This window comes from Pristis pectinata, chromosome 1 (genome assembly GCF_009764475.1).
Source record: "Pristis pectinata isolate sPriPec2 chromosome 1, sPriPec2.1.pri, whole genome shotgun sequence".
NCBI lineage: Eukaryota > Metazoa > Chordata > Chondrichthyes > Rhinopristiformes > Pristidae > Pristis > Pristis pectinata.
The window spans coordinates 53,002,901-53,020,023 of record NC_067405.1 but is presented as its reverse complement, the minus strand read 5'-3'; the positions used below and the strand labels follow the sequence as shown (position 1 = coordinate 53,020,023).

General features: G+C 39.4%; 1 protein-coding gene across 3 annotated transcripts in view; it reads left to right on the top strand.

Moving 5' to 3' along the window:
* Window positions 1–17,123, top strand: part of LOC127570264 (calcitonin gene-related peptide type 1 receptor-like) — a 76,118-nt gene that overhangs the window by 12,817 nt on the left and 46,178 nt on the right. The window contains exon 1 of one of the 3 annotated variants that reach the window (XM_052015642.1): window positions 11,046–11,161. The exons of the other annotated variants lie outside the window; for them this stretch is intronic. The gene's annotated coding sequence lies outside the window, so the exon portion shown is untranslated. Of the gene's footprint in view, window positions 1–11,045; window positions 11,162–17,123 lie in introns of those variants that run through there. 3 annotated transcript variants of the gene reach the window in all.

The following is a 17,123-nucleotide window of genomic DNA, read 5'->3' as shown; positions in this document are numbered from 1 at the left end:
TCAGGACTGCATCATGCTGTCAATGCTGTGCTTTAACTTCACAGCTTTGGCTGCAGCAGCTGCAGATCTTTAGGAAGGCATTTCCCAGCTTACGTCAAATTTAGGAATATTCCAAAAATTTGCACTACTGCAATATAAGCTGCAAGAATCATTCAACAACTCTTAGATAGGCATATGAATGATAGAGAAATGGAGGGCTATGTGGGAGGGAAGGGTTAGATAGATCTTAGAGCAGGATAAAATGTTGGCACAACATTGTGGGCCGAAGGGCCTGTACTGTGCTGTTGTGTTCTATGGTCTATGTTAACAGGAAAGATAATGAACCAACAACTGAGTCCTCTCCTAAGTCAATATCCCCAGCAATGAGGCCTTAATTGCACTCAGTCGACTCCGTACAGCAGGCCATGTCATTCGCATGGCCAACATCAGACTCCATAAACAGATACAATATTCTCACCTCTCAGAAAGGGATTATGAAGTGGATAAAAGAACAGATTCAAGGATATTCTGAAATGCAACATCCTCACTGACTCCTGAGAACTCTTGGACTCTGACTACCCAGAATAGAGAAGGAACATCTTGAGAACCTCGAGCCCATGCATCAGGAGCACACAGAAGCCCAGTGTAAATGGTGAAAGGAGCACACCACCTTACAAACTACTCACCCACACATCCTGCCAGTCACCTCCTGCCCTGTCTGTGATAGAGTCTCCAGGCCCCACAATGGCTTCATCAGACACCTCAGAATCCTTCAGATTGGAATGGAAGTAAGGTATCCTCGATCCCAAGGGCTCTGTGTATGTACCATTGTACATAACAACTGCGGGCTGTTTACAAAGCTGCAGATTAAGATAAGATAAGAAACCTTTATTAGTCACATGTACATCGAAACACACAGTGAAATGCATCTTTTGCGCAGAGCATTCTGGGGGCAGCTTGCAAGTGTCGCCACTCTTCCTGCGCCAACATTAGCATGCCCACAACTTCCTAACCTGTACGTCTTTGGAAGGTGGGAGGAAACCGGAGCAGTGTGAAATATGATTTGATGCCAGTGTTGCCATTTTCAAAGCCTATATTTAAGTCACAGTGTTAACATGAATGAATCCCATTCCACTAGCAATACAATGGGATCATGAACTATCACTTTAGTTGTTGAATGATTTCTTCCAGCTTTTAGTGCTGTAGTGCAAATTTTTGGAGCATTCCTAAACTTGACATAAGCTGGGAAATGCCTTCTTAAAGAGCTGCAGCTGCTGCAGCCACAACTATGAAGTTAAAGCACAGCATTGACAGCATGATGCAATCCCAATGCAGGATCTCAACCCTGAAACGTCGATCATCCTTTTGCCTTCACGGATGCTGTTTGACTCGCTGAGTTCCTCTGGCAGCTTGTTTTTTGTATTGACAGAAATGCCTGTCTCTGCAATACAAGGTGGCTGCAGCTGTTAAAATGCACCTGGCTCCTTCCAGGCAGCTGCTGGAGATGCGGGTAACATCTGGCTGCAACTCAAACCTGCGTAGAGGATGTAACTGAGAAAACTTCTTTTAAGTCAAGTTGAGTTTATTGTCATATGCACAAGTATGGTGAGGTACAGGTCCAATGAGAAACTTGTTTGCTGCAGTGTCACACACATGTAGATTCAGATAACACACAGAACATAAATTATACAAGACAGTGAAGTAAAAGACTTTTTTTTAACTAATGTCTTGTTTTGCACAATCAGAAACAAATCCATGTTAATGCAAGAGGTGGTCTGTAGTACTCTGTTGCTGAGGTAGGGTTAGGGTTGTGTAGGTCAGTTCAAGCAGCTGATGGTTGTAGGAAAGTAGCTGTTACTTAATCCGGTGGTGTTGGACTTCAGGCTTCTGTACCTCCTGCCTGATGGTACCAGTGAGTAGAGGGCATTGCTCAGATGGTGGGGATCCCTGCGATAGATGCCACCTTCTTGAGGCAGCGCCCCAAGTTGATGCTGTAAATGGTGGGGAGGGCTCTGCCAGTGATGAACCGGTCCACTACTCTCTACAGCCCCTTGCATTCTTATGCACTGGAATTTGTCTCATACCCCCTTGCCAGAGACTGGCAAGTGGAATGAGCTCATGCATTTGCAGGATTTCCCCATGATGCAGGTTGCCATTTACTGCACAGGCATTTCCTTGTACGTGCTTCACGTAAAACTTGTGCTATTAGTGACAGACTCAGGCAGTGACTTCCCGTGACCTAACAGCAATCACAATTCCTGCGGTCCGTGACTGTTCTCCATGACATATGTTTTGGGTGCACCAAGGCAAGTCAAGGGTTAGCGGATGGCGATCCACTCATGACATAGTTCATGCCTCAAGGGCCCACTGTAGTTAGTGAAAATATGTTGATTGGAAACACAAAATACAGAATGGAGAATGAAATAAAGAACTTTGATTGATACAGTGGTTTTCATAACTTTAGGATATCCCACAGCAGGGCTATAATGAGAGCAATGTTACCACAACATGCTATTGGGATCCTCAAAACATTGCATTCTCACAGCTAAAGACAATGTTTGCCAAAATGAGTCAACATTGTATTTACGTTTGTGATACCTGAAATTAATTGTTAATCTAAGATTGTGCCAGGTTCAGGTATTATGATGATTGAATTTATTGCATTGGATTGTCATCTGTATTTTCTGGTGGCTTTTACTTTTTGGAATGATGACAGTGATGAAGGCAGGACGAAGAGTGTGAGACCATTGGTCAGTGGAGTGCTGGTTGAAGTTACTGAAGTTACTCATGAATAACTTGATCACAAAACAGTCCCTCGTGTAAATGGCCCATCCTGTTCCTGTTTCTCCAGTTTTATTGCACTTCCTTATTCACTTTCTACTTCCTTCCTTCTCTTCCTCTTTCTCCTGCTGCCTCTCCCAAGATCCCTCAAGCAATGCCCCTGCTGCCTGAACTGCTGTGGAAGAGCCCTCTGGTTTTTGGTTGAATGGGTATCTGGGTTTCTCGAGTATATTGCATGCTGACTTCTGTATGAGGATGTAGCACCTGGCATTATCTGACAGAGAGAGCTGAGGAGAGGCAGCAGGAGAAAGAGGAAGAGAAGGAAGGAAGTAGAAAGTGAACAAGGAAGTGCAAGTTTTGGCAAAGGTTGTCTTTAGCTTCGACAGTACAATACTGTACCATTTTATATTGACAGTACAGTACTTTATTGACAGGGCAGTACAGTACAGTACCATTTTATATTGTTTTATTCACATTTTCCTTTGTTCCTTTTACAGGTTGGCTGGTTTTTACCAATGTAGACTGTGATACTTTACTAATAGCATTCTAATAGCTGCTATCAACGAGCACTCAGAAACTTATTATGAACTTTAAATCAAATATAGGAGGTTTTTTTTGCTGTATTTCTGCAGCCCCAAATGGCTTGGGGCATTTCATAGGTACTTAAATTTTCATTTCATGTCTCATTTGGTCGAAGCATCTCACATAATGTATCACTGAAAAATTGTAACCAGGTTTTGAGGGAGGAAAAGTGGAAAAGTTTCATTACTGCAAGATAATAAATGTTATACATATATTCATTTGTGTTTAGGAGTGAATGATAAGTTATATTGCTGAAGCCTATTATTGCAATGACATTTAGGCATCATGCCTTTACGCATGAATTTTGGTACAATTTTGGAAATAATCTTCCCTATCAATATTGTTGTTCCTCTGGGAATGTGATTAAGTCTACGTAGCAGAAGTGATCCATCTGGCTGACCTTACTCATTTAAAATGTCCCTTATGTGTCATTTGTGAAATGGTTCTAAAAATGTTCCATCAGTTTTCTCTAGAGATTCTACATGAGTTTTCTTATCTTACAGATCCACTGGATAAGTTCAAAGCTGATTGCTTTCTTTACAGCTGTGTGCAGTATATACTTTGAAGATAAAAATAATCAAAAGAGAGAACAGCACATTTTACTCATTATGAAAATAAACCTTCAGTGTGCATAATAATACAACAAATATATTGCATTCTGACTATTATAACAGAATACACAGAAATATGTATAATGCTGAAAGACACTTCATTTTTAAGATTTTCAAGGATTATCTGCATCATTTTTATAGAGTTAATAGCAAAAATAGACTGATTTAAAACACAATGAAGTGCTGAGAAAGAGAGGGAGAGAGAAAAAGAGGGGGAGATAGAGAGAGAGAATAAGAGAGAGAAAAGCAGAGAGAGAGAGAGAAAGAGAGAGACAGAAAGTGGGGAGAGAAAAAGATAGATTTATGGGGCGGCTTTCATGACCTTAGGATGTCCCAAAGCACAATGTGAATAATGAAGTACTTTTGAAGTGAGGTCATTTTGTAATGTAAGAAACACAACAGACAAATTGCAAGGTTTCACAAATATCAATGATAGCCAAATAATCTTTAAGAGTGATGCTACACAAGAGAAAATTACTAGTCAAGATACCAGAGAAAACATTCTTGTCATGGAATCTAGTACATTTATTTGAGAAGGCATTCAGGCCCTGATTTATCCTCATCCAAAATGACAGCCTTGCAACAGTTTAGGATCATACTCACCCAGTTCTGCCCTGAAGTGTCACCCTACATTACGAGTTCACAACCATCTGATTCAGTAGAGAAAGTCCAGTCTCAATGAGCCAATGCTGATATCAGAGCTGGGACACAAAATTTTAGAGTTCACATGGAAAAGATTTGATTCCACATTCTTTTTTTTTTGACAATGTGCATCAGTGATTGATTTAATTCTTTAAATTTTGCAATGTTCTAGTTCCTAGGTTTGCAAAAGTTATTAACAGGTTAACAGGGACAATCTTTTACAGCAGTTAAATTTGCCAGCACCAGCTGTTTTCACCACCCATTTACTAATGCAAACCACCTGCACTAAAGGAGAAGATTTGACATGTTGGACAGTTTTATTTGCAATAGGCATCTGATTTTAAATGTTGCTGTACATGAGAAATTAATTAAAAGTTGACTTTCACATTACATCAGACTTACAGAAGCACACCCAGTCAAACAAATCAAATTATCATGCATTTTAACTCCATTCTCTTTCATTATATATTAAATCTCAACAATTATGCTAGATGATCATAATATTGGTACACTACAACATAATTAAACTGTAATGAAAAAACCTGTTAACTTCAGTAGTGAAAATCATGATCTGGATTTTCAAACGTATAGACGTGGGCTGTTTACAAGAAGAAATGTGCACAGAGACAAGTTCTAGTTGTTAAAGATTGGTTCTTACATATCTGTAACATAGTTGCATATTGAAATGGTCTGTAGCCATGTAGCTTAGCAATTAGGTTCATTTGCCATTCAACTTTAAAACACTTCTGACCTCTTGTTCATTCACAACTTGTTGACTCTGACTTTGGAAAATTCAAAGTGCGTCACAGATGTGTTTTCTGTAAAGGAATAATCACATTTAAATGCAGCTTCCTGTAGAGCTCAGTGGATTTATTTATTGATTTATTTTTGCATGTCATGACCAAGGTAAGGAGAATGGGCCACTTTTCCGTTTAGCAATTAGGGTCAAGTTACATTAATCAAAGGCCATTATTCAGAGCATTCCTTGTGCTTGATAGACAATGAAGTCCAGCCTCTCTTATTGCAAACTCCAGGAGATATTCAATGCATTGTCTAAGGTTTCATGTATTCTGTATTTATGATGTAACTACAAGCATAAGATCGATATTTGTAATGTGGACCCCTGTGAGATAGTGCCTTTTTCACACAATTTCTACAAGCTTCATCAAGATTCCACCACCAGACATGTACTCCCTCCTTTCCCCTTTCAGTATTCTAAAGAAATTGTTCCTTTCGCAAATCTCTAGACCACTCTTTTGTCTCACCAACCACTGCCCTTCTTGCAACACTTTTCAAAGGAGGTGCAACACATGTCCTTTCACCTTTTCCCTTCCACTGTCCAGGGAACCAAACGTTCCTTGCAGGTGAAGTAATGATACACTTGCACTTCCGCCAACCTTGTGTATGATGTTCAATGTTCACAATGTGGTCTCCTCTACACTGGAATGACCAAACACAGATTAGAGGATTGCTTTGCAGTACACCTGTGTTCTGTCCACAGGAGCACCCCTGGGATTCTGGTTGCCTGCCATTTTAATTCTCCATCTCATTCTCATTCTGACCTCTCTGTCACCTCCCGTACTGCTACAATGAGACCTAATGCAAAGTCTGAGCAACAACACCTCACCTTCCATCTGGGAACATTGCAGCCTTCTGGACTCAATATCGAAATATTCAACTTCAGGTAACTTTCTTTTTGTCTGTAGCAGTCCTTGCCAGTTCTGCTGTAAGTCATTCATCTGTGATTTTGGCTTTGTTTTTCTTTCTCCATTAGCACAGCCAGACCTGCTAGGCAGTCCTGCTGTTAGTAACACACAACACAGACATAGAAGCATAATCACCCTCCAATGGCCTCACTTACCCATTTGACTTGGTCACACCCTATCACAGATGTTCCCTTTGCTCCATCCATTCCCTTCTGCCCTCTCTTCAACATAACATTTTCTTTCTCATCTCTCTTTTCCAGTTCTGATGAAAGGTTTCTGTCCTGAAACATTAAATGTTTCACTTTCCACAGATTCTGCCTAACCTCCTAGGTGTTTCCAGCATTTTCTGTTTTTATTATAGCCTTTTTACACTGCCTGATTCAGATTGCTGCTTTTATGTGACCCACAATCAAAGTCCATGTCCCAGAAATTTAGAGAGAAAGCAAGGACTGCAGATGCTGGACTCTAGATGAAAAACATGATGATGCTGGAGGAACTCAGTAGGCCAGGCAGCATCAGTGGAGAAAAGCAGGCGGTCAACATTTCGGGTCAGGAGCCTGCTTCAGGACTTGGTCCTGGTCCTGAAGAAGGGTCCTGATCCGAAACGTTGACCACCTGCTTTTCTCCACGGACGCTGCCTGGCCTGCTAAGTTCCTCCAGCATTGTAGTATTTTTCTCCCATAAATTTAAATTTAAATTATCAGAGATTATGGCTAGCAGCTCCAGCACTGTGTGAAGTCTAGTATAACTGCAAGTATATCTCAACTATGGTGAGCATAGCTCTCCTAAATCCAAAAAGGATTCTACAAGCACACAAATCAGGAATGGGCTTGCAGAAGTGAAAAATACTTCACCTCTGACGTAATTCAGCAAAGCCTTATTTTTAAACACTGACCAATTGTTATGGAGTCACGGAGTCATTCAGCACAGAAACAGGCCCTTCAGTCCACCATGTCTATGTCGACCATCAAGTGCATATCTATACTAATCCCATTTCCTGTACCTGGTCCGTAGCCTACTATGCCTTAGCGATTCAAGTGCTTGTCCAGATGTTTCTTAAGTGTTGTAAGAGTGCATTTTTTCAGTCACCTTCTCAGGCAGTGCATTCCAGACTTCAATCACCCTCTGGGTGAAAAAAGTTCTTCCTCAGATTCCCTCTAAACCTGTTATTGCTCACCTTAAACCTACGCCCACTGGTCTTAGACACCTCTGCCACGGGAAAAATTTCTATCTACCCTATTTATATTTCTCATAATTTCGTATATCTTTATCAGGTACCACTTATCAGGGATAAATCCCATTTGCTTTTACTGTGCCCAACTTACCAGCTGATTAATTTCATTCTGCAGCCTAAGACTGCCCTCCTCTCTATCAGCAACTCCACCAATTTTCATGTCATCAATAAACTGACCGATCGTACCCGCTACACTCGCGTGTAAGTCATTGATATACATAATAAACAGCAAGGTTCTCAGCACCGATCCATGTGGTACACTGCTGATCACAGGCTTCCAATCACAAAACAGCCCCCCTCCGTCATCCTTTTCCTCCTGTTACCAAGCCAATTTCTAGTTTCTCTTTCAAGAGCAAAATCCTCTCTACATCCTTTCGGTCAGGAACCCTCACCAAAATGCAAACAGCTTCTCCACCACCACCACTCCCACACACACTCCCCATTCCAGGTATCAGTCTAGTAAATGCTTACTGGACTGCTTCCAATTTATTAACATACTTCTTTAAATAAGGAGATCAATATTTTAGATATAGTCTCACCATTGCTCTATGTAATTGAAGCATAACTGCCCTACTTTGCAATGAGAAAAGAACTGCAATATAAATATAGTCTTTCGTTGCAAACATCATTCTGATTGGGAACTGCATATTCTTCATGATTCTAACAGAGATAATGATATCAGCATATTGGATCCAAATGCTAATGATACAAGAATGAAAACTCATCTGCAACTCATACATAACTGTATATCTAGCATCGGTATGGAGTTTGATGTCAATATAAACTGTGCATTGCAACTTGATAGTGAGGCTCATACAATCAGTTAGCCAAGTGGCATGAGATAATTCAGAGGTAGTTTTACACCAGGGAGAATAATTTCAATCCTAACGACCATCGGGGAATACTTAAACTTAATTTGTCTGTTTGCAGCTATTAAATATTCACTGACTTGCAGATGTCAGTGGGATCTGTTTTTCCCCAGCTGCTGAATGATGTGAAGCAGCACTTTAACGTATTGCAGAATACAGTGATCCCAGCAATACTTAGATTCCTAGATTATTACAGCAGCCATATTAATGTAGGACACAATACTTCTGCTGTGGATATTTAGGTTTCTGGTTCTATGGGACATGTACCTTTGGAAACACATATAGTCTGACAACAGTTGACTCATATTTAGCAAGATTGTGGGTAGAAGGTTATGCTTGTTTCTGTTTTATCAAACTGTTCAATGAGTGTTTAGCAGCAAAAATAATGAGCTGATACATTGAGGAAAACTCATTAATGTGAATAAGATTTTTTTATTGAATGGACAGAATTACTTCACCAAAATTGAAAAGAAAGTCAACAGTAATAAAGTGGATTTTCATTAAAGCCAAGCACTTAATTTGTTTCAAAACTAATAAACTGGCAGTTTGAGTATTATCAACATGCCATCAACTTATACAGATCATAAAGAAAATGTTATATTTTTACTGGTAAACATTCAGGACTATTTTGAACTACCTCCAAAAATGTAAAGCAGTCAAGGAGCTATGAAGTTGTTTTTGGAGCAGTTGCTCTCAAACCATCTAAAACCTCCTCCGTGGGTTTATCCATGCTCCCCGGAGCTTCATCTGCCATCTAATTTTTGAGATACTCTACGGCTCACTCACAAACAGTTAAAAGCAACCTGATAGCAGAGTTTGCATTGCAATCATATCATTAATACCTAAATATGTCATGCTAACTCGATACCTACAAGAGATCTGAATTTAATAATGATATATTGGAAAATAATCAGAATAACTGTTGCTGGCAGACTGGGAATCTTCATGTGTTGGAAACCTCTGAAGTCTTTCCCCATTAAATGTTATCATGTGATTTGTTTCGGTTCCATCTGGTAATGATTCTGCTCAAATTAACCAAAACCTTAAATGTTAGATTTTCACCAGATGCAACCCATGGTTACTTAGGGAAGACATCAGGGTAGAAAAAACATTCAGATGTTAAGCCAGCTGCTCTGTCTTATCAAATGTAAACTGTTTGATTGTATTTTGTAAAGTGATATTCATTATTTCCCACGCAACAATAATTTGTAAATTAGAAAGGGGATCAAAATGGCAAAATACAAAAACTACCGCTGCTGAAATTTCTTTTCCATTGCATGAGCACATTTATCTCGGTGTTATCAGTTCTGAACTAGCTTGGCTGTTTTAGTCATCATGGCAGTCAGTGTGGTATTGAGGAAGTGCTGCACTGCCATAATCCATGGCTTTTAATGAGATGTTAGACCAATGCCCATTTACTCTTGCATATTGCCTTGAAAGACCCCATAGCAAGGGAGTTACCCACAATATTCTGGTCAATATTTATCCATCAATCAATAATATTAAGTCAAGTTATTTGGTCACCATTCCACTGTTGTTTATTGGATTATACTGTGCACAAATTGACTGCCCCATTTCCTACAATACAACACCTTTAAATGTGTTCCATTGGCTGTAAAGCACCTTGGGATAACATTAAACAGCTTCATTCAATTCCCTTCTATAGTAGGTCACTTTGACGTTGCCCTTCCAGCAATTTCTTGGTATTCCTTAGTTACTGTTCCATGTACCTCATAGACACATCCATGAAAATCATTCCAGCTGTGGAAATGAGTGTATTTATAAATGATACATTGAAATACCATAAGTATTTCACCCAGATTGAGTGAGATTCACTTCAAGTGAATGGAGGTTGTCTGATTTGTGCAACAGAGAGGAGGTTAACATGTTTATCATGCAGAAAAATATCTGTTGAAGATCAATAACCATAGGTGTGTGGTATGCAAATGATATCCAAATCTGCGTTGAGACAACCATACGTTAAAATCTGAAGAGCATGATATTTTCAAGGGCTTTAGTGAAAACTGAACAGAATAATGGAATTTAAATGGCTTCTTTGGAGCTGAAAATTTTAAGTGAATTCTTCAGATTCAATGCTGATTAACTCGTTGCCACATAACAGTAGCCACAGCTTAAGAACACCACTCCAACTCAGGGAATTTTGCAAAAAATTGTTGTGCAATATGTTTTACTTCCCTGGTATGCAATCCTTAAATCTTAATTGAATTCTTTTTTTTAACTCTAATAGAAGATGCAGGGCACTTCACAGGAAAGAACAATTGTTCATCCAAAAAAAAATGTTAAGACGAATAGTTATTCTATTGTGAAAAAGACAAAGGGTGAGGTTACATGAACATTAAAATTATAACGTTCAGGTGAGTGAACTTACTTTATAAAGTAAACAGAAGATGCAGGCAGCAGGTCAAGCACTGGAGAGGCACAGATGGTAAATGTTTCAATTTGATGATTTTTAAATAGAATTTCGTGAGGATATTTTTGCAAAATTGTCAACATTTCTCCAGGTAATTATCAGTGACTTTGTGATTGCACACATGAAAGTGGACAAACCTAAATTGCTGTCAGTCATTTTCTGTGATCCTTCTGATCAGGCTACACCATCAGAATCTTTGCAGAGTTCACTGTACAGTGGGAAATTGCTGTGAGGAATCTGCATGAAGTTCCTGCATTAGGTTTGACCTAGTATAAAGACAATTTCTCCATCCTCTTCAATGAAGGCAATGACCGCAAGGGACTGAGGTAAGTATTTGGACATCCTGATATTTTTAATTGTTTGAGTGTTTGTAAATATTTTTAAGCATATTGGATTTTGATTTTATTTTTAAAATTGTTAAATATTAAGTGATATTTATGCATTTAAACTTCTTATATAGTTTTTAATTGTTTTTGATTCTATTTGAATATAAGAAATGGTCAGTCCATGATGGTTTTGGGTAAGCGAGGGGACAAGGCTTAGCCAGCTGTTTAAACTTATTCCACCATTATTATGGGTAAGAGTTGTCCTACCTCCCCTCAATCCCCAACCACATGATCCCATCACCATGTGGAAGGCTGTTTTGCCATGCAGGACCTCAGCATTCTACCATAAGTTGTCACTAATGAAAAACACGATGACGCTGGAGGAACTCAGCAGGCCAGGCAGCAGCTGTGGAGAAAAGCAGGTGGTCAATGTTTTGGTCAGGACCCTTCTTGAGGCTCTGAAGAATGGTCCTGACCCAAAATGTTGACCATCTGCAGTCCTGAAGAAAGGTCCTGACCTGAAATGTTGACCGCCAGCTTTTCTCCACGGATGCTGCCTGGCCTGCTAACTTCCTCAAGCATCGTCATGTTTTTCATCTAGATTCCAGCATCTGCAGTCCTTTGTTCCACCAGGTTGTCACTGTTTGGATTGCCCAAGCTAAGAAGTCAACAATGAGCATGGGGGGGTTTATCGTTGACTCTGAATTCTGACCTGTGAACCTGCTGAGCACTTCCAGTATTTCCTATTTTTATTTAGGACTTTTTTTGTCTGCAGTATTTTGCTTTCATTTCGTACTTGTTTTAAGTGTTTATATTTTCTTTCTTGTATTTCTGCTTTGCTATAATGACTTCAAAACTAACTTTACTTTTCACAATTTTTTAAAATGCTATGCAATGTTAGATTCTCATAAAAATCCATTTGGTTCTAATTTTGATCTGGAGCAGGTGACAGAATGATGTATTTCAGAGCCATTGCTTTATTTGATTTAGAATGTAATCACCACTTCAAGTGCAAAAGTGGTTTACTCCGATGAGGTTGAATAACGCTAAACCATGCGTGTGGACAATAGCCTGTTTACCAGCTGTTAGATCCAACAGATGTAGAACTTCTGTGCTTCTGAATGCAACATTTGAATTAAGATAAACAGCACTTGGATGAAACATAAAACAGGTAAACAGTGTATCTGTTCAAATGCTGTTGTTTGCACTGTTTATTCACAATCAGAACTCCCTTTAGGCAATGTATTGTGGGTAAACATAAAATGGTTTTGAAAAATAAATAGTTATTATTTGAAGCACAAAGGTTGTCTTGCACATTTCTTGTAAAGGAGTAGCCACGGTGCTTCACAAATAGACACAAGGACATAGATGTAGAGTCTAGAAAGGAACGGTTTGAAGTATGTGTGGAAGTCCAGTTTGAGAAGTAATTTTGATGTGGCGCTCAATGCCTCTTGCTCTATGCCTCTTGTTCTGGAGAAAAGGAACAAGAGGCATAGAAGATTGGAGGGATGGATGAGGTGAGGGATGAAGATATTAATTTGATAGTGTTATATAACTGAAAAAGAGCAAATCCTGGATTTTACTTACACAGTTCCACTGCCCACATTCGCTGTTCCCTTAAACTTGCCTTAGCTGAATTCAGAATTCCAATCTTGCTTATCTAGAATGTTCTGGAATTGAGTGATGACATCCTGAGTGACAAGAGTGTCTTGACCAAAATAATGGAGTAACATGGACCGGTCAGAACAGATGTCACCCCAAAAAAAAATTTGTATCACAACCCACTCAGTTGCAGCATAGTACGTAAGTTAATGAATGGATAAAGCTAGATGGATGAGCTGGATGAGGCAAAGTTGCCCCAGCCCTGTTGACCTTGTATGTCCTCCTCATGAATGCCTGGGGATTGAGTTACCCCTATCAACAGGAAGAACACACAGGAACAATGTCACTTGCAGGCTCCCCTCCAAGTCACACACCATCTTACTTGGAGATATATCCCTGGTCCTTCATTATCACTGGAGCTATATCCTAGAACCCCACACAGTAGCCCATGGAAGTACCTTTAGCATTAAGATTGCAACTAAAACATGGCTCACCACTACCTATTTTAGGGTAATTAAGGATGGTAATAAATGCTCTTCTTGCTATCAATGCCTACATCCAGAGAAATGCATGACCAAAGATAAGAAATCTTTGTCAGTTGTTGAAGCCCTGCCCAAGTTTTGCTGACTGTCAAAGATGTTAAGGTTTTAGATATTTCTGAATTCATGTTATATTTAGGAACTAAAATGAAATATGTACTTTAAAAAATAACTTAGAACACTTTAAACAATTAAAACATTAAATAAATGCCAAATAATTAAAAAAAAATAGGAACTATTTATCCCCAATAAAATAAATAAGCTTATGGGTCCTCTGTGACTAACCAGGCTCAGGAGCTGTAAGCAAGTTCCCAAGCATGAATGTTGTAGAATCTCAGCAAGATCCAATTCTGCGTCTGGACTCCACGGAGAATCAGGTTGTAATCTGCAGCCAGCAAGTGACCCTTGCAGATTGACCAGTAAGTTTAGAACTTATTCATTCACACAAACTTACTTTGAGAAATGCTGGAAGTTCTGTGTGGAACTGCTGGCAATTACCTACAAAACCCAGGTCAGTGTGTCTGATGCTAAGGCACAAGTATATTTTAATGGGACAGTTTGTAAACTAATCCAGTTTATTAATTCATCCAATCATTGTCATAATGTAAAATTGTACTGAAATATATTTAAAAATGCTACAAACACTTCAACGAAGAAATTGTGTTTTTGTGGATATTTCTTTGATATTTACTTATTTTGAATAATTGGTTTTGACTTGAGCAGTTGGTGAATGAAGCCATGGGAAATTCATGACTTTCCCAATGGTCCTTCTGTACAATTCTCATCAATCATCAGCATCTAATTCATAAGACATTAGCCCTCATCTGCCCGGACTGACATATGAAAATCATATTTGTGTGTCTGAGGCTGAAATTCTCATGAGAAAAGTCTATGTAAGTTTGACTAGAAGAAAACCAATGAACATAAGAACGTAAGAAATAGGAGCAGGAGGAGGCCATCTGGCCCGTCAAGCCTGCTCCGCCATTCAATAAGATCATGGCTGATCTGGCTGTGGAAGTCTGAATTGCCTAATGAAGAAAATAATCAAACATTACTGGGTGGGTTTGAGCATTTCATCATGTTTTTCAGGAGTAGAATAAGAGAATTAAATCTGTTCTTTATGGAGCACATTTCAGATTATTTATTTTATACTTAATGGCTTTGGCAGTGAATACACAAACATTATACACGCACAAGATGTTCTGGAACTGCTGTGACAAGGAGAAGATTGATACAAGGATGAAGGGATATTAATGAGTAACTATTATAACTGCAGGCTTACTAATGTTCACTCAAATAATAACGTCAAGAAGCCCATATCTGCAGAGGAGCTGGTAATCCATTTAATGGGGAGATTGGTTTCTGGAGAATTAGAGATTGAGTTTGTGTCCATTTTCTGTGGATCACAAGAAACAAAAGGAAGAATAAACATTAGCTTAAGGCAATTTCTAACAATGGCTGTTGAGTTGCAGGGAGAAAGCATGTTTTCTTTAAGAGGAAAGCTGCCACAGCTCAAATAGGTGGTCATATTTCAGAGGGAAGGATTGCACAAGAAAACTGAGCATTCTTTTAGTCTGCTGAAGGAATTATCTTGGCATGGGTTATTATTTCTCTTGTTTGCAATGAAGTAAAGAAGGGAAAAGAAAGCAAGCCATGAATTTATTGATTCTAAAATAAAAGTTGCTAAAATAGCTGTATCTGGCTCAGTTTCATATTGCACAATTGGCTTATTTATTAATCAATCCAACGTTAGGAATACTGGAGGAATGCATGGGAGGATCAGGGTATTCTATTCATATAGTTCAAGAGGATCGGACGCTACACGCTTATTCCTCGCCCTGAGCTATGTCATCATACATTGAATTAATAGCCGATAATAGCCAACCCTGGGACCTGTGGGATCTGGGCTTACTGATGAGAAAGTTTGATGCAGCTAACCCATGAGGATTTTGAAGACAGTCTTAAAGTTTATGATATAAGGGTGTGACAAAATTGAGCAGATGGAAATTCATCCTCTGCTCTTTGTGTAAAAAACACCATGTATTAACAGATGCGTGTGAACTCTGTTTTTGATATTTATTTCATTGAACTTGATGGTGGCTAACCCTTTAAACCAGGACAAAGGTGTTTTTATGGGCTGTCCCCCCATCTTGTGGAGCAACTTCAATGGAAAATCAAAGAAAGCTGGTATGTTATCATTTATGTCATTTCTGCAAAGTTACAACAAAAGGCCAGGTAAATAGTTATAGTTTGGTGAGGATTTTCAAAAGCTGATCCCAGTGAAAGAGAAATATTAAACAATCACACTTTGATATTCATTTTGAAAGGGAAAACAGTGGGGTCGATCTTGACTTTATGCAATAGTGCAAAACAGACTGCAAACTTGCTCCCATTTGTGAATATAAAGTGATTGATTGTGAATTAGAAGCCCATTTTACGTCTCTCCAGATATTACACCAACATACAAAACCAAGAACCACTCACATAGTTAGAAACATACAAACATAGAAAAACTACAGCACAATTCAGGCCCTTCGGCCCACAAAGCTATGTCGAACATGTCCCTACCCTAGATATTACTAGGCTTACCCATAGCCCTCTATTTTTCTCAGCTCCATGTACCTATCCAACAGTCTCTTAAAAGACCCTATCGTATCCGCCTCCACCACCGTTGCCGGCAGACCATTCCATGCATTCACCACTCTCTGAGTAAAAAACTTACCCCTGACATGTCCTGTATAGTTACTCCCCAGCACCTTAGACCTATGTCCTCTTGTGGCCACCATTTCAGCCTCGGGGAAAAGCCTCTGACTATCTACCCGATCAATACCTCTCATATTCTTATATACTTTTATCAGGTCCCCCCTCATCCTCCGTCGCTCCGAGGAGAAAAGGCCAAGTTCCCTCAACCTACTTTCATAAGGCATGCTCCGCATTCCAGGCAGCTTCCTAGTAAATCTCCTCTGCACCCTTTCTATGGCTTCCACATCCTTCCTGTAGTGAGGCTACCAGAACTGAGCACAGTACTCCAAGTGGGGTCTGACCAGGGACCTATATCGCTGCAACAATACCTCTCGGCTCCTAAATTCAATTCCTCAATTGATGAATGACAATACACCATATGCTTTCTTAACCACAGAGTCAACCTGCGCAGCCGGTTTGACCGTCCTATGGACTCGGACCCCAAGATCCCTCTGATCCTCCACACTGCCAAGAGTCCTACCATTAATACTATATTCTGCCATCATATTTGACCTACCAAAATGAACCACTTCACACTTATCTGGGTTGAACTGCATCTGCCACTTCTCAGCCCAACTTTGCATCCTATCTATGTCCCTCTGTAACCTCTGACAGCCCTCCAAACTATCCACAACACCCCCAACCTTTGTGTCATCCGCAAACTTACTAACCCACCCCTCCACTTCCTCATCCAGGTCGTTTATAAAAATCACAAAGAGTAAGGGTCCCAGTACAGATCCCTGAGGTACACCACTGGTCACCGACCTCCACGCAGAATCCGCTCATAATTAGGTTTGCCTTTACTATTGTGACCTTTTGCCAAGTAAAGGAGTGAGGGAAAGTTATCTATTTTTTTCTACTTCTGTGCATCTTTTGTATCATATTTATTTTCTAATGACATTTTCTGCATGTATTATCAAAATATTCCTTAGATCTCAAGTGTTTCCACAATCAATTGTATATGGAAATGAGACTCAAACAACAACTCTGAGATAAGAAGTTGAAGTAATAATTTGAATACAACTCAGACAAGACCAGTAAGTCTTACTCATATCTAGGAGCATACACATAACTAATCC